The sequence below is a fragment of the Manis pentadactyla genome, chromosome 1, assembly GCF_030020395.1.
Source record: "Manis pentadactyla isolate mManPen7 chromosome 1, mManPen7.hap1, whole genome shotgun sequence".
NCBI lineage: Eukaryota > Metazoa > Chordata > Mammalia > Pholidota > Manidae > Manis > Manis pentadactyla.
In genome coordinates, this window is record NC_080019.1 from 66,197,068 (window position 1) to 66,216,107 (window position 19,040).

General features: G+C 35.7%; 1 pseudogene; it reads right to left on the reverse strand.

Annotated features, from left to right (window-relative positions):
• Positions 1-14,985: 14,985 nt before the first annotated feature.
• On the reverse strand, positions 14,986-16,602 carry LOC118908230 (cytochrome c oxidase subunit 1-like; annotated as a pseudogene).
• Between the last annotated feature and the right edge of the window lie 2,438 nt (positions 16,603-19,040).

Sequence of the window (19,040 nt, forward strand, 5' to 3'; positions counted from 1 at the left end):
AATCTATTCTAAACGTTCTTACAGATTACAAATATTGCTTGAGAGAAATGAAGTTTAGTATAGTAACATTTGTATAATTTATAATCTATATGATTCTGGTATAAAAGATTTTACAGGTAAGAATGTAAGGACAAGAAATTATAATAACACTCCCTTTCTTAATTTTACTATCAATAAAACACATACACGGTTGTAGCCTCAACTGTTATCAACTATCTCCAAATATACAGTAAGGATCCGATTATGTAAATATAACTTCACATAAGTATAAAAGTATCAGGACAACTGAATTACTAATATGGCTTTATTTTATACTCACAGTTGAAAAGGCAGTGAACACCAATAATTTTACAATGCTCTATGTAAGTTAAAGCACCTCATTTCATGTAAAAATGAGCATCAGAAAACAAATGGAGTTAAGTATCACTCAGAAAAAATGTAAGAATAAGCATAAGAAAAAGCAAAGGAAAGCTTATCCTGACATTTCAAAATTATCCAAGTTATTAAAACAATGATCTGCAATGTGAAAGAGCAACATAAACCAGAATTATAAAACCTAAAAAATTAGTAACACCTGGACAGTAATTCAGCAAACACAAAACAAAACATCATTTCAAAAATGAAGACTAGACCAGAATGGACACAAGGGAGAACAAAGAATATAATTTCATAGGGGAAATACAGCCTGAAAAGTGGAAAAAGTTTAAAATAGAAAAGGATTTAATGGCTGCTTACTGTATGACTCCACTTATATGAAATCCTAAGAAAGGTAAACTCCCAGAGATAGAAGACAGATGAGTAGGTGTCAGGGGCTCAGGGAAACAAGAGGAAATGTTTTGGGGGTGATGGAGCTGCTCTGTCCCTTCATTGGGGAGGAAGTTCCATGGCCAGGATCCTCACCTGATCCTAATCTACTCACTGCCTATGTGCAATGATGTAATACTTAGCCTATTTATGGTTCTCGAGCTCCCTCTTCTGTTCTTTTGTGAAATATCCCATTTTGCTCTAATCATGTAATCTGCATCCTCCTTTCCCCCATCCTGCTCAATTTGGATTCTCCAGCAGGTTTTTTCAGTAGGTAGCCCTGTCTTGGAAGAGGCTTTAATTGGTTAGCATTGAGGGGTAGCAGGACAAAGGCTATGCCAACCCCTTCAGATCTGCTTGCAGATAGCTTATACTCACCCACTAATAAGATATGGAAATCCCTGGCAGTTTCAACTGCTTTCCAAATTTGTTACTAAGATTTCTAGGGAATGCCTGTTGGTAAGTTCCTAGACTATCAAATGCCCCATTGCTTCCGTCTGTTTCTTCCCACACACACGCTGATGTTGCACAGGCCCTGGAGCTGTGTTGGTGGGTTGTTCCCACCATTAGTGCTTGGAGGTTTGTGCGGATACTTTATATTCTGGCTCAAATTTTGCCACATATTATGTTGTCCATAGATTTTTTGGTTTATTAACTAAATTTCCAAATCTCATGGGGAGATTTAGGGACTTTCTGAAGCTCAGGATCCACAGGGGAAGTTTTTAACTCATTTTTTTTCCAGTAACTGATAGAAAAACAGACAAAAATTAATAAGTAGAGATTTCAACAACATAATTATTGAAAATGATTTAGTTTATGTATACTGAACCCAGAACAATCAAAACATGAAACATTAAAAAGTATTCTTGGTCATAAAGGAATTCTTACAAATTTAAAATGATAGGAACCATGTAGAAAATATTCTCTGATTACAGTGGAATTAAGCTAGAAGTTAATAAAAATAGGATAACTAGAAAATACATAAAATCGTGTCCCATCTTCTACAGCTTAGGCATCATTACTAGTGGCAATGTGAACTCTGGTATCATTTGTGCACATAAAATTTACTGAAATCCATGAATAAGCATAAAAGACAAGCCCATTAAAAACTCCTTCTAAGAGTTCATGTTGGTTTCAAAAGTGGATTGTACAATAAACTGAACTTTATTTACACCAGTATATTTTAGCAGAGTATTAATGAAATTCATTGAAAGTTGAACTTTTTGAGGAATACAGACAGATGAGTGTGAAATGCTAAGTGGATTGAGCCAAAGACTTTTTAAATCTTAAGTGGTTATTGAAAACAATTTAAAAACTCTTGTGTGTGCTCTCCCTACTTTCCATTTTAAACAATAAACTTTTTATTTGAAATAATTTTAGGTTTTCAGAAAAGTTACAAAGATAGTAGAGAGAAATCCTATATACATTTCAGCCATTTTCCTCTGTTAACATTTTATGTATCCATAATATACTTATTAAAACTAAGAAACCAATATTAGATTATTACTATAACCAAACCCCAGATTTTATTCAAATTTCACTTTTTTTTTCCCCCAGTAATGTCCTTTTTCTATTCCAGGATCTAATCCAGGATGTCATATTGTGTTTTTCATGTCTATTCAGTCTCCTCTGGTCTGTGATAGTTCCTCAATCTTTGTTTTTCAAGACCTTATCAGTTTTGAGGAGTACTGGTTATATATTTTGTATCAATTTGGATTTATAGTATGTTTTCTCATAATCAGTCTGGATTATGGGCTTTTGGAAGGAAATCAATAGAGGTGAAATGCCCTTCTCAAGTCATCATATCAGGGGATACGATGCTACCAACATAACTCATAAATGATGATGTTAACTGCATAAAAAAATCACTGCAATTGCAACATATATATCAATATACATTAATACATATATATCAATATATACATATATATATATATATTGTGTGTGTGTGTGTGTGTGTATCCTTTTGGCCTAAAAGCTGCTGTAAAATATCTGAACACGTTTGAGTTTTCTTCTTCCTATAAGTTATTTGTCTTTTTTCCTTAATGTACAAGAGATTTTTTTTTTCTTTGAAGTCTAGTGATTTTTTGCATATTGTATATCAGTGGTGGTTATTCTGGTCTGATTTTTTTCCCCAGCTATGTTATTAACCTTATCAATATTTAGTTTCAAATTATTTTTTTAAATTTCAGGGACCTGTTTTTATAGTTTTTTAGTAATTGTCCATTGGTTTTTCTTCTATGAGAAATTTAATTATGTCTGTATTGGATGGTCTTTCCCTATGTTCATTATTTGTTGGTTTTTAAAATCATTTTAATCTTGTTCCTAATTTCTTCTTTCCATTCACTTTTTTACATATACATGCTCTAAAGTTCGCTGTATTTGGTACATGATCCTATGTATCTTGACAATGCATTTCACTTCTATGCCCGTTCCTATTACACCATCGTGCCCGTTCCTATTGCACAGGCACATGCTTGCATACCCATTGGCCACAAGCCATTATTGCCAGTGTTGCTATAAAAAGAGCTCTGCCAGGTGCTAAGGCAGAGGAGAGCAGAGCCTGGAGAGGAGAACAAGAGAGCAAGAGAGCAGGAAAGAAGAGAGAAGAGGCTGGGAGCAGTGGAGACAGAGCCTGGAGTGGAGGGCAGAGGCTAAGCCGGAGGCAGAGACAGAGACTTGTTTACCTGCAGACTACTGGGTGCAGATGGGGTTCCAACACTTGACCTACCACCATGAGAATAAAGCTTGGTATGAGTCTCTTTTTACCCGTAACATTCCATTGTCATTATTCAGTCTCAGTGAATCCAGAGCTGAAACCCACTTTGGCATGGAGCTACAGCCTGTTATTCAGAAAAAGTCATACTACATATATTTTTTCTACTATTTTGTTAAAACATAAAAATGAGAGAACATGCAACATAACATTTGATACATAGCAGAGTTTAGTTATCAAGAATGTACTGTGGAGCCAGACTGCCTCCACAGTTCTGCCACTTTGAGCTGTTTCAGTACCATTTTTTTCTCTCTCCTCAGGAATGACAGTAATAACAGTTGCAGTAATAGTACCTTTCTCCTAGGATTATTTTGAGGATAAAAAAGTTTAGAAAAATTCCTGGCCCATGGGGAAAGTGCTCAATAAATATCAGCTACCATTATGATAGCTATAATAATAATGTGAGTAGAGGACCCCATTTCTGGCCAGGGCATAAAGAATTCTGTGCCGTAAGGAGAAGAGGGGCCCAAAATGGCAGCGTAGAAAGATCCTGAACTCCCCTCTTCCCAAGGACACACCAATCTACAGCTACAGATGTATCATTTCCTTCTGAAATTCAATGGAATACTACTCAGCCACGAAGAAGAATTTTATCTTGCTATTTGCAACATAATGGATTGTCCTTGAGGGCCTTATGCTAAGTGAAATGAATCCAAGAATGACAAATATCACATGATCTCACTTATATGTGGAACCTAAAAAATAAAACAAACAAAATAAAACAAAATCTGGACCCACAGATACAGAGAACAGACTGGTGGTTGCCAGAGGGGAGGGGATTTGGAGAGGTCAGCAAATGGGTAAAGGGGATTAAGAAGTACAAGCTCCCAGTCATAAAATAAATCTCATGGGGATATAATGTACAGCATGGGGAATATAGTCCTAACATTGTTATTTGTAAGGTGACAGATGGTAATCAGACTTACTGTGGTGATCATTTTGCAACGTATACAAATGCTAAATCATCATGTTGTACACCTGAAACTAATACAATATTGTATGTCACTTATACCTCAAAAAAAAAAATTCTGTGCCATGTGGTCAAACAACATTTTCTAATTTGGTTATTTTTTATATTTGCTACTTAAGCCTTAAAAATATATATGCCTTTTCATTCAATAATTCCATTTCTAGTGTTAATCCTAAATAATAATGGATGCACACAAAATTTGGCTATAATTATGCTCAGTGTAGTGTGCTTATAAAAGTATTTAAAAAAGAAAGCAAAGAAGACTACCTTCAAAGGGGCTTAGTTCAATAAATCATGGAAATAACATACAATGGAATGGCAGACATCAATTAAAAATAGTTTTACAATTGAATAATGGTTTGTGAAAAAACAGATAAGTACAGTATTTTAAATATTAATAATAGTGTTTACCTCTAGTTGGTTCATTTTTATGCTTTTTTTGTTCTTTTTCTTTTCTACTTTCTATGTTTTCCATGTGAATCTTACTACTTTTGAGTTATAGAAAAGAATTCCTAAAAAGAAGTAAACGGTGTGCAGTGAAGTAAAATCTTCAAAACATGTAATTGTAGATTAATGCTACCAAAATAAAAATAAAAATAAAAAATAAGTAAAAAAAAAAAAAGGCGTGAATCCAACACAAACTTCAAAAAGTCAGACTTTTAGACATACAGTAACTGTGACTGAAAAGGTGTTAATCAGCTCTTCCTCACTTGTGATTTAATATTTCACAACCCACTTACACTGGCGACACCTCAGGGTATTACTGCACCAAAATTTTACTTAAAAAATAAAATATTTTGAGTTAAAAAAAAATCTTCATACTCTGGCCAAAGACAAGAAATCCCTTTAGCTTGTTTACAAAGTAAAAGATCCAATACACAGATGTGCTCATTAATTTCCTGGACACTCCCTTAATTCACATGTTTTTTTATCATAAGCTCATGTGAAACTTAGAAAAGTATTTAGCTATGAACACAAAAAAGAATGAACAAAATGAGGCAAACTTGGGAATCCTCAAAAATACAGGAAAAAAATTTTTCTTAACTATTCCTTTATTAAAGCAGACCAGGTGTTAAACCTGCTCTGACAGTCTTAATAAACCTCAAAAGTGATTTAAATGATTTCACAAGGGAAGAGTGCTCTGAAAAGATTTAAGTAATGTCTTTTGGAAAGGTCTTCAAAACACTATTAGGCAATAATTTGACTTCAGTTTATATGATTACTATAATGGTACAATGTATTTTCTGAATGTTTTATTAACTATGGTATATAAAATCTGACCATTTTAATAAATATTTCAAATATTACTATACAAAGATTACCTTTTAGTCTTTTTATTTTTTTCTAACCTCTTTAATGGACACATCTTCCCAGGAGAAACTGGATCCTTATAAATTAATTTTCACTAGTAACATTTAAAAAGGCACAATGTTGTAAGGAAATTCTAGATGAAAAGTTCAGTAAGCAGGCTTATTTTCAGTAGACCAAAATATAAGAAATCCATAATAAATACATCTCCACCTGCTCACATATTGTGTCAGTGTAGTATGTTAAACATACAGTTTACGTCCTCATACCCTCTGCCCATGACATATTATATTCCCCATAGCAGGACAAAATAAAACAATTCATCTTGACTTTACTGTCATATGAGCAAGGCATCTGTTGTAACATTATCATTTCATCAGTCGCTTACATGAGAAATCTCTAAGTTCAAGTTCTTATTAGCTCCTGCCTGGGTTATTTTAGTAGAGTCCTAATTTCTCTCCCCATTTCTAATCTACTGCCATTTGAATCCAAAGAGCATCAGCCTGCCTGCCAGCTTAAATACCACTTTAGTCACATTACAACTTAGTGCAAGAATCTTAAATTAATTTTCATTCTGTGGGCAGTGAAAAGCGAACTCTTTTTAATGGCATTCAGTCTTTATCTTCCACTTCTGTCCAATGTGAACTCTCTTTGCAATCAGGCCAATCGATCAGCAACTCCTATTCATGACTTACTCAAGCTGCCCACCCACCCTTACTTCCTTGTCAATGAAAATGCATCCTTCCAGCATGCTCAACTGAAAAGCTAATAGAGTTTTCAGTAACCATTACAGCTGTAAATAAACTCTCTACCTTCAGAATTTCAACAACACTCACATTGATTAGGCACTAAATTGTACTGTCTCCTACTCACGTGATTACACATCTAATGATCTAATTGTACTAAGAGGAGGTAATTCCCTTATGGGCCTTCATATTTGTTGTGCTTCTCATAGTCCTTGAGAGAGAGCTAGAAATATGGTAAATGCTCAATTAATATTTAGTAAACAATGGATGATCTACATCTTTAGTTTTTGTACAAAGCCCAATATATTTACAATTTGTTTATACCTCTAAGGCTTTTCTCTAACAAAATGAATTATTATCTTATGTAGGGCTCATGCATTAGGGATCCCCAAGGCCACCCCCAGGTTCAGTGATCCTTTAGGAGGACTCAGAGGACTCAGCACCTAGCTGTACTCATGTATAGGATTTATTACAGTGAAAGGATACAAAGGCGTATCAGCCAGGGAAAAGGTGCATGGGGAAAATTCCAGAGAACCAGTGGAGTCTCCCAGAACACAATTTCTCTAGCATCAAATTGTGACAACACATGCTTTCTATCAAGGAAGCTCATTAGATATGCAGTACCTGGGAGGTTTTTTTTAAAGGGCTGGTCATGTAGGCACCCTCTGCCTAGCATAAACCAAAATTCTAGACTCTCAGAAAGTATTCAACATAAACAACACTGTTGGTAGTCTAGGCACAGCTGAGTCCCTCTCAATTTTTTTTTATCAGTGTAGAGAACTACTGACCATTCAAGTTTCCAGATGCCAGCAAAAGCATGTAAGCAGGCCTTTCTAAGGAAAGTAGTCTAAGGCCTGTTATGTTAACCCTTTTCTATGTAGTTCATTTTTATGGGAGGAATGTTACAGTGGTAACTACATTTGATTTATAAGAGGCACATAAAGTGGCTTTTGAAAAAATTAGTATTTAGCATTTAATTAGAGATGCACTGCCTAGATTGATACCCAAGAATTAGAAGTTTTGCAATTTTTAAATAATTCACATCCTTTAGATATTTTGGGTTTTCCTTTTTTTTCTTGTAGAATGAGAAAAAAATTTTCAACACTCTCATAGCTGTCAAAGGAATTAAGTATTAACAACGAAAGGAAACAAGCTCCTTGTCTTTTCTTTAAATGTCAGTTGGTGCCACAGCACTGCGGTAGTTGTTTTAGGTTCATCATCTTACCAAAACCTCACAACAACCCCATATGCCAGTGATGATTTCTATTTTATAGCTGGAAGCTTTGAGAGACTAAGAACCCACCCAAGTTTACCAGGGGAGAGCTGGGATTTAGGTTCTGATCTGCCTCATTCCAAACCTTTGCACTTAGCTTTCTACGAGCTACCTCTACCTAAAAAGTCAAAAGCTTCTTCTTATGAATCATTTCCCTTCTAAGTATAGAGATCTGTTTTTCTTTTTCAGTTGTTTTGTTATACAGAGCACTATTCTTAACTTTACTGACTTTAATTGAATTCAAATTTTAGTTGGAAGAGAAAGGGATAAATTTAACCCCAGATACTCTGAGTTTTCCTTTCCAACTCTCGCAAATAACAAATCAGATTATACACACTACTTGTTAAAACCATTAGGAAGCTCCCTTTTCAGCACAGCACACAATTTTCTCCATTTTATCTGACATCAATCTGTTTGAAATAAGACCTATATCAGGATCATGGCATTTCACTCTTCAGATGTGGGGACCTTGGGAAAGTTATAACTTCTGAATCTCAGTTTACCCATCCACAAAATGGGAATCCCTACCTCACAGACTTGCTGTGAGAATTAATAAGTAAGGTTATATATTTAAAGGGCCCAGTCTATATATACTTGTGGAATAAATGACTGCCTCCAACACTGGAATAACTGACCGGTGAGTAGCAAAGCCAAATCAATAATCTGAGGGAGAAAGGACGTAGTAGGAAGTACCCTGACCACCAGGAGTCACCACTGGCCCAGAAGAGCTGGTCTAACCGCCAGATAAGAGGGTGTTTAATGTTACTTAATCTTATTTTAATTCTTTTAGCCATGGTGATCACTTAAAAAATTTCCAAAGCCAGAATTATCTGGCCATGAAAGTATGGTACTTTGGGGAGTTTGTTTATGTGCTAGAGTGAACCAAGAACTTTTTCCTCTTTCTAAATTCATTTTCCTCTTTTATCAAAGTAATACATACACATGGTAAAAATAAAATAGTACTGAAGAATTTATACTGAAAAACAATATCTCTCTACCCCATTTCCCAGTCCCACTTTCCAGAGGCAAGCAATCCTCTTTATTTGGTAAGAAGATTAAAATTATTTGTAATAATTACTGATTTTTACCCTCTTATTCCTTTAAACTATCTCCTGAATAGTTACAACTGCAAACAATCTGGTATGTAGCCTCCAAAACTTTGTTTCTATGCTTATAACAGACATACACACACATGCATGGAGGGAGCAGCCACTTTTTTTTTTTATTCTAGTAAAATATACATAGCAAAGAATTTACCATCTTAACTATTTTTTTAAAATTAAAGTATCATTGATATTAAATCTTATGAAGGTTTCCCATGAGCAGTATTGTGGTTTCAACATTAACCCATATTATCAAGTCCCCCCCATTGCAGTCACTGTCCATCAGCATAGTAAGATGCTGTAGAGTCACTACTTGTCTTCTCTGTGCTATACTGCCTTCCCTGTGCTCACCCTTACATTATGTGTGCCAATCACAATGCCCATTAATCCCCTTCCACTTTTTAATGACTTTAACTTTTTGGTATAGTAATTACCCCAAATTTTCAGTTGTATACTGTTGCTGCCATTTCTTAATTTCTTGATTTAAAAGACATTATTTATTTGCTTCCTATAATAAAAACAAGGATTTAGCTATCCTTCCCTGGGTTTTAACAGTTATTGTTATAGTTTTATTCTTAATTGCTTTTATATTCCAGAATAATATATTTAAGCCTAGGTTTTTGTCCCATCAGCCTTATACATCTTACTTTTTTGGTAAATAAGAAGTTAGGGTCTTCTATTATCAGATCCATAATCTGATGTTTTGTTAAACTATATTTACAGTAAAGGGGTCCTAGAATAATTTTGGGGTTAATTGATAGTATTAGGAGGGGTAGTATATGTAGAGCCATTAGAGTATTTTCTCCAGTAAAGGAAGGGTTGATATTATTGATATGGTGCGTATATTTGCTTCGTTGGGTGGATATTAGTATATATAGGGAGTAGATAACTGTAATGATGATGTTTGTCCCAGTTAGGATAATAGTAGTATTAGATCATGAGAATGATGATATTACTATGAATAACTCTCTGATTAAGTTGATGCTAGGTGGTAAAGCTACATTAGCTAAACTCGCTAGAAGTCATCAAGCAGCTATTAAGGGTAGGAGAGTCTGCAGGTCTCGTGCTAGTATTATAGTCCGGCTATGAATTCGTTTGTAGTTTGTGTTCGCTAGGCAGAATAATACAGATGATGTTAGACCATGAGCAATTATAAGAGCTGTGGCTCCTATATAACTTCATGGGGTTTGAATTAGGATTGCGACAATTACAAGTGCTATACGGCTTACGGAAGAATAAGCGATTAGTGATTTTAGATCAGTTTGGCAAAGGCAGATCGAGCTTGTTATGATTATTCTTCATAGAGAGAGCATTAAGAAGGGATATGCTATGAATGTTATTGGTTCGAGTATAACAGTAATGCGTAATATTCCATATCCACCTAGTTTTAGTAATACTGCTGCAAGTACTATAGATCCTGCAATGGGGCCCTCTATGTGGGCTTTTGGTAATCAGAGGTGTAGGCCACATAGGGGTATTTTTACTATAAATGCTATTATGCATGCTAGCCAGATTAATATATTTGATCAAGAGTCATTTATGGGTTTTGCTCAATATTGTAGTATCAGCAGATTAAGAGTTCCTGTTATATTTTGAGTGTATATAAGAATTACTAAAAGGGGAAGTGAGCCTACTGTTGTATAGAAGAGAAAGTAAGACCCTGCATTTAAGCGTTCTGCTTGGTTTCCTCATCGTGTAATAATGATTAAGGTTGGTACAAGTGTTGCTTTGAATAAAATGTAAAATATAATAAATTCAGAGGAGGTAAATGTTATAATTAGTAGTACTTGGAGGATGGTTAGTATGGTAATGTATAATTTTTTTTGGTTTAAGGGTTCGCTGGATAGGTGAGTTTGGCTGGCTAATAGTATTAAGAGGAGAAGTCATATTGTTAGTACAAGCAAGGGTGCTGACAAGGGGTCTGAAAAAAAGATAGTTGCGAAGTTAATGCTGTTGTCATCATATTGATTTAGGGTGCTTAGAGATGTCAGACTAATCAATATGCTATATGATGTAACGTTAATTCATATTATATTCTTGTTTGATAGTCATGTTAGAGGAATTAGTATGGTTGTGGGGATAATTAGTTTTAGCATTGGAGGAGATTTAGGTTTTGTACATAGTCTGTGCCGAATGTGTTAGATACGAGCACTAGCAAGGAGAGACCTAGGGCAGCTTCACACGCTGCTAGTATGAGGAGAATAATAGGTGCTATGTTGGCTAGTGTGAAGTGGTTACTTAGAATTGTGATAGTAATTATTATGAATAGGGATAATATTATGCCTTCTAGGCATAATAATGAGGATATAAGGTGTGATCGATACATTAATATTCCTGTTAGGGAAATAATAAATGCCAGTGTTGTACTAATGTAGATTAGAGACATTTAATAGCTATGAGTAGGTCATAATCTAATGAGTTGAAATCATTTATTTTATATGAACTAGCTATCATATTCGGTTCATTCTAAGCCTTTTTGTGTTCATTCATAGGCTAAACTGATGGCCATTAATAAGATCAGTAGTAAGGCTACTGTAAGTATAGTATTTAGGTGATTTGTTTGTGATGCCCATGGGAGTGGTAGGAGTAATGCGATTTCTAAATCAAACAGTAAAAATGTAATAGCAATTAGGAAAAATTTTATGGAGAAAGGTAATCGTGCTGATCCTATAGGATCAAATCCGCATTCATAGGGAGTGATTTTTTCTGAATATGTATTTAACTGAGGGAGTCAGAACGCGATTAATATAAGTAGGGATGCTAGTATGGTGTTGGTTATTATCACTAAGAGTAGGTTTATTATTTTCTTCTGGGTTTAACCAGAGCCTGTTAATTGGAAGTCAACTGTACTGCGCATACTCAGAAAATAAGAGCCTCATCAGTAAATGGAGACATATAGGAATAGTCATACCACATCTACAAAGTGTCAGTATCAAGAGGTAGCTTCAAATCCGAAGTGATGGTTTGATGTAAAGTGATATTTTAGTTGTCGTAATAGGCATACAATTAGGAAGGAAGTACCAGTGATTACGTGTAATCCATGAAATCTGGTTGCTACAAAGAATGTAGAGCCATATACGCCATTGGAAATTGTAAATGGTGCCTTGTAGTATTCAGAAATTTGGAGTAATGTGAAGTAAATACCTAGGAGAATTGTAATTAATAAGGTCTGGGTTATATGGTTTCTATTACCTTCTATTAAGCTATGATGTGCTCAAGTAATTGAGACTCCTGAGGCCAGGAGGACAGATGTGTTGAGTAGGGGAACTTCTAAGGGGTTTGATATCTGTAGAAGGTCAACATCCTCTTAGTTCAGGAGTGGGGGCTAGACTTGAGTGGTAGAATGCTCAGAAAAAGCCTGTGAAAAAGAGTACTTCTGAGACGATAAATAAGATTATGCCGTATTGGAGTCCTTTTTGGACTGTAGGTGTATGGTGGCCTTGAAAGGTACTGCCTCATACAATATCACGTCATCATTGATATATTGTTAAATAATTTGTTGTTAATCCTAAGGATAATAAGATTATGGAGTTAAAGTGGAATCATATTGCTAGGCCTGACGTTATTAAGAGGGCAGATAGGGCTCCGGTTAAAGGTCAAGGGCTTGGATTTACATGTGGAAAGAGTGAGTTTGGTGGGTCATTATGTGTTGTCATGTAAGTAAAGGCTAATTAGTAGAGTAAATACATATGCTTGAATGAGTGCGACCGTGAATTCAAGAATTGTAAGTAGGACTAAGATAATAAAAGTAGTTGTTGCTACAGTGAGACTAATTGACATTAGGGCCAGAGTTGCGCTTCCAATTAGATGTATTAGTAAATGTCCTGCAGTAATATTGGCAGTTAGTCGTACTGAGAGTGCTACTGGTTGAATAAATAGACTGATTGTTTCGATAATTACTAGCATGGGGATAAGGAGGATTGGTGTACCTTGGGGTAGAAAGTGGGCTAGAGATGCTTTTGTTTTATGTCAGAAGCCTGTAATTATGGTGGCTGCTAATAGGGGGACAGCTATGCCTAGGTTTATTGATAATTGGGTTGTAGCTGTGAATGGGGTATTAGGCCTAGAAGATTTGTGGATGCAATGAAGATAATTAGTGTTATTAGTATTAGGGTTCAAGGTTTGTCCTTTGTAGTTGTGGATGCTTATTATTTGTTTAGATGTTGTAAAAGTCATTGTTGAATAGATAGACACAATTATTAATCAATCGTTTTGATGTTGGGAAAAGGATTATTGGGAATATGAAAATAATTGTGACAATAGAGATTCCTATTATTACTAGGGTAATAAAAGAGGCAAATAGATTTTCATTAATTTCTTTTCTCAGGGGGTATAAATTTTATAGTGTGATTTTATCATAGTTTCTGTATTATGGGGATAATGGTGTTTAGAGATTTTTAATTGAAGTAGGATGAAGAGAGTTAGAATTATGGATGAAGAGAGTTAGAATTATGGATGTAATTGTAATAAATCATATTGTGGTGTCTAACTGGGGCATATCATTAAGGAGAAGCATGTTCTCTATCTCTAACTTAAAAGGTTAGTGCTACTAGCTTCTTGATGACTTACAGTATAGATGTAGTTCAGTTTTCAAATGTTTTTAGAGGTACTAGTTGAAGAACGATTGGTATAAAGCTATGATTTGAGCCGCAGATTTCTGAACATTGTCCGTAGAATAGGCCTGGTCGGGTTGATATTAGGGTTGTTTGATTTAGACGTCCAGGAACAGCATCTGTTTTTAGACCTATAGATGGGACAGCTCGAGTGTAGAACTGTCTTCAGACGAAATGAGTATTCGGATAGTTATTTCTATGGGTAATACAAGTCGATTATCCACTTCTAAAAGTCGAAGCTCACCAGGCTTTAAGTCTTGGGTGGGATTTATATATGAGTCAAAGCGTAGGTCTTCATAGTCTGTATACTCATAGCTTCAGTACCATTGATGGCCCATTTTTTTTCTTTTGAGAGGGCATCTCTCATATTTATTGATCATATGGTTGTTAACAACAATAAAATTCTGTATAGGGGACTCAATGCACAATCATTTATCAACCCCATGCCTAATTCTCAACAGTCTCCAATCTTCTGAAGCATAACGAACAAGTTTTTACATGGTGAACAAGTTCTTACATAGTGAAATAAGTTCTTACATGGTGAACAGTGCAACGGCAGTCATCACAGAAATTTTCGGTTTTGATCACACATCATGAACTATAAACAATCAGGTCAATTATGATTATTCGTTTGATTTTTATACTTGATTTATATGTGAATCCCACATTTCTCCCTTATTATTATTATTATTATTATTTTTTTTTAATAAAATGCTGAAGTGGTAGGTAGATGCAAGATAAAGGTAGAAAACATAGTTTAGTGCTGTAAGAGGACAAATGTAGATGATCAGGTGTGTGCCTATAGACTAAGTATTAATCCAAGCTAGACAAGGGCAACAAAACATCCACGGATGCAGAAGATTTCTCTCAGAACAGGGGGGGTGAGGTTCTAAGCCTCACCTCTGTTGATCCCCAATTTCTCACCTGATGGCCCCCCTGCGACTGTGCCTGTCTTAGGTTGTTCCTCCCTTGAGGAATCTTACCCGTCTCTGGCTAACCAGTCATCTTCCGGGGCCTGATGGCCCATTGTTTTTACGGTTAAAGAGGGGTTATTGATTTCGTCTATTATGTAAAGGATGTGTAAGGAGGGTAGGGCAATAAGGATTAAGATAATTGCAGGTAGGATGGTTCAGATAGTTTCTACCTCTTGGGCATCTGTTGTGTTTGTATGAATAAGTTTAGCTGTTAGTATGAGAGAAATAATATATAGGACCAAGGAGCTAATTAAGAAGACAATTATTAGTGTGTGATCATGCAAATGAAGCAGTTCTTCTATAATTGGGGATGTGGCACCTTGAAAGCCTAGTTGGAGTGGATATGCCATAGAAGTATAAAGGATTTAAACCTATAACTTAACTTTGACAAAGTTATATAAATTTTACTAATACTTCAGTGATTGAGAGAGACATAAAGGTTATGATATTGGCTTGAAACCATTGTTTGGGGGTGCGATTCCTTCCTCTCTTGTTTTGACTAGGTTTACAAAAGTAGGTTCTTCAAATGTGTGATAGGGTGGTGGACAACCATGTAGTCATTCAAGATTGGTATTTGTTGATTCTACTATGAGAACTTCTCATTTAGAGGCAAATGCTTCTCAGACTATAAAAGCTATGAGTATGACAGCAGTTAGTGAAATAAAAGATCCTATGGAAGACACAGTGTTTCATATTGTGTAAGCATATGGGTAGAGTAATGTCGAGGTATTCTTGAGAGTACAAGGAAATGTTGAGGAAAAAAGGTTATATTCACGCCTACAAATATAATTATAAAGTGAATTTTTGCTCATGTGCTGTTGAGAGTGTATCCTGAGACTAGTGGAAATCAGTGTACAAAGCCTCCTATGATAGCAAAAACTGCACCTATAGAGAGGACGTAGTGAAAGTGGGCTACTATGTAGTAGGTATCTTGAAGGACAATGTCTAGTGATGAGTTGGCTAATACAATGCTAGTTAAACCCCCTACTGTGAATAAAAAGATAAAGCCCAAAGCTCATAACATAGCTGGGGCTCATTTTATGTTTCCTCCGTGTAGAGTTGCCAGTCAGCTAAATACTTTTACGCCTGTTGGGATTGCAATAATCATAGTAGCTGATGTAAAATAGGCTCATGTATTGACATCTATTCCAACTGTAAACATATGGTGTGCTCATACAATAAAGTCTAGAAAACCAATGGATATTATTGCTCAAACTATGCCCATATATCCAAAAGGTTCTTTTTTTCCTGAGTAGTAAGTTACAATATGGGAGATTATCCCAAAGCCAGGGAGACTTAGAATATATACTTCAGGATGACCAAAGAATCAGAATAAGTGTTGATATAAGATAGGATCCCCTCCTCGGGCTGGGTCAAAAAAAGTTGTATTTAGATTGCGATCTGTTAAAAGTTCAGTAATGCCAGCGGCTAGTACAGGCAGGGACAATAGTAGAAGTATGGCTGTGATTAGGACTGATCATACAAATAGTGGAGTTTGGTACTGATTTATTGCAGGGGGTTTTATGTTAATAATAGTTGTAATAAAATTAATAGCTCCCAGAATTGATGAGATACCCGCTAAGTGGAGAGAAAAAACAGTCAGATCTACTGATGCTCCAGCATGTGCTAGATTACCTACTAAAGGAGGATATACAGTTCAGCCGGTTCCAGCTCCAGCCTTGATTATGGAAGATGCCAGGAGAAGTAGAAAGGAGGGGGGAAGTAGCCAGAAGCTTATATTATTCATACGAGGAAATGCTATATCAGGAGCTCCAGTTATTAAGGGCACTAGCCAATTTACAAAGCCTCCAATTATAATTGGTATTACTATAAAAGAGATTATCATGAACGTGTGTGCAGTGACAATTACAATATAAATTTGGTTGTCGCCTGGAAGGGTCCCAGGTTGGCCTAATTCAGCACGAATTAGAAGGCTTAATGCAGTACCTACTATTCCGGCCTAAGCACCAAATAGGAGGTATAGTGTACCAATATCTTTGTGATTTGTTGAAAACAATCAACGGTCAGTGAACATAGGTAAGGTGGCTGAGTAAGCATTAGACTGTAAATCTCAAGACAGGAGTAGAATCCTCTTCTTGCCAGATCCTGAGGTGTTTACATATTGAATTGCATATTGAAAGAAGCAGCTTCAACTCTGCCGGGACTTCTCCCGTCACTTTTTTTTTATGGCGGGAGAAGTAGGTTGAAGCCAGTTGATTAGGGTTTTTAGCTGTTAACTAAAGTTTCGTGGGCTCGTATCCCATCAGTCTAGCAAGGATTTAGCTTCTTAGAAGTGTCTGACTTGCATTTAGGTGATGTGGATTAAATTTCTACAGTCCTTAGCTCAGGGACTAAATAGTTTTTATTTGCTTAGAGCTTCGAAGGCTCTTGGTCTGTGTAACCTAAGTCCCTAGTTTAGAACTGATATAATAGGGGTTATTGGTAATATCATTGTGGATAGAATGATTAGGGGTGAAGTTAGTTTTATAATTTTTGTTGTTTCAAATTGTCATTTTATTTTTATGTTAGTAGTAGTTGGAAATATTGTTAGTGTGTGGAGTAGGCTAGGCGTACATAAAAATATAAGTTTAGTAGTGCTGTTAGTGCCATTATTGTTGGTAGTATTACCATGTTGTTTTTAGTAAGTTCTTGGATAATAATTCATTTGGGTATAAATCCGGTTAACGGGGGGAGGCCTACAAGTGACAGTAGAATTAGAAATGCAAAGACCGTGATTAGTGGTATTTTATTTGACAGGTGAGATAGGGATAAGGTTGTTGTTGATGAGTTGTATAATAGTATTGTAAATATGGATAGTGTTATTATATTATAATGTAGATTAGAAGGCTTAGGATGGCGATGTCTGGGTTGTATGCTATAATTATTGTTATTCAGCCTATGTGAGCGATTGAGGAATATGCTATAATTTTTTGTAGTTGGGTCTGATTTAGACCTCCTCAGCCCCCAATTAGGATTGAAAGTGTAGCTATGGTTATGAGTATATTTATGTTGATTGTGGGTATAATTTGATATAGAACTGAGATAGGTGCGATTTTTTGTCAGGTTAGAAGTAGTATGCCTGATGATAATGGGCTTCCTTGTGTTACTTCTGGCACTCAGAATTGGAATGGGGCTATTCCTAATTTTATAGCTATGGCCACAGTAATAATTATTGATGGTATAGTATTGTAAATTTTTGTGATGGCCCATTGTCCAGAAGATATGAGATTAATTGTAAGAGCTAATATTCATAGCATAGATGCAGTGGCTTGAATTAGAAAATATTTTGTAGCTGCTTCTATGGCTTGTGGGTTAAATTTTTTTATTAAAATGGGAATCATGGCTAGTATATTTATCTCGAAGCCGATTCAAATTATTAGTCAGTGAGAGCTAATTAGGACAAGTATAGTCCCTAGGAATAGGGTTATTAGGATAATGAGTATAATGGGATTTATTAGTATGGGAAGGATACAATCCAACATTTTCGGGGTAGGGGCCCGATAGCTTATTTAGCTGACCTTACTGTAGATTATGGTGTAATTTGGTAGCACAGAGATTTTTGAGTTCTCAGGTGCGGGTTCAATGCCTGTTTTTCTAGAAATAAGAGGATTTAAACCTCTATTGTTTACTCTATCAAGGTAATTCTTTTATCAGACATATTTCTTATGATTGAGGGGTGATGCTTGATATGGCGATTGGTACTGATACATACCACATGCATAATGCTAGTGTCAATGGTAGAAAATTTTTTCATAATAAGTATATTAGTTGATCATAGTGGAATCTTGGGTAGGATGCTCGAATTCATAGGAATATGGCGGTTAGGGTGAGTGTTTTTACTACAAAGTTGGTTGTGTAAAGGCTTGGAGTATAGGGATCATGAAAGGCTCCTATAAAAAGTGTTACTGAGAGGATATTTATTATGATGATATTTGCATACTCAGCTAAGAAGAAAAGTGCAAATGGACCTGATGCATATTCTACGTTAAAGCCTGAGACAAGTTCTGATTCTCCTGTTAGGTTGAAGGGTGCTCGATTGGTTTCGGCTAGGGTTGAGATAAATCATGTTATGGCTAAAGGTCATGTAGGTACTAGTAACCATGATTTCTCTTGGGTAGTGATCAGGGTGGAGAGTGTAAAGGATCCACTTATTAATAGCAAAGATAATAAGATAATTGCTAGTGTTACTTCATATGAAATAGTTTGGGCTACTGCGCATGGCGCCCCAATGAGGGCGTATTTAGAATTGGAAGCTCATCCTGATCATAAAATAGAGTATACAGCAAGGCTTGATATAGCTAATATAAATAATATCCCTAGATATATGTTAACTAGGGGGTGTGGTATTGGTAGTGGCACTCACATAGTTAGGGTGAGTGCTAGTGCTAGAATAGGTGCTATAATAAATATTGCAATTGACGATGTTAGAGGTCGCAGTGGTTCAGAAGTAATGCTCATCAAAACCTTACACCT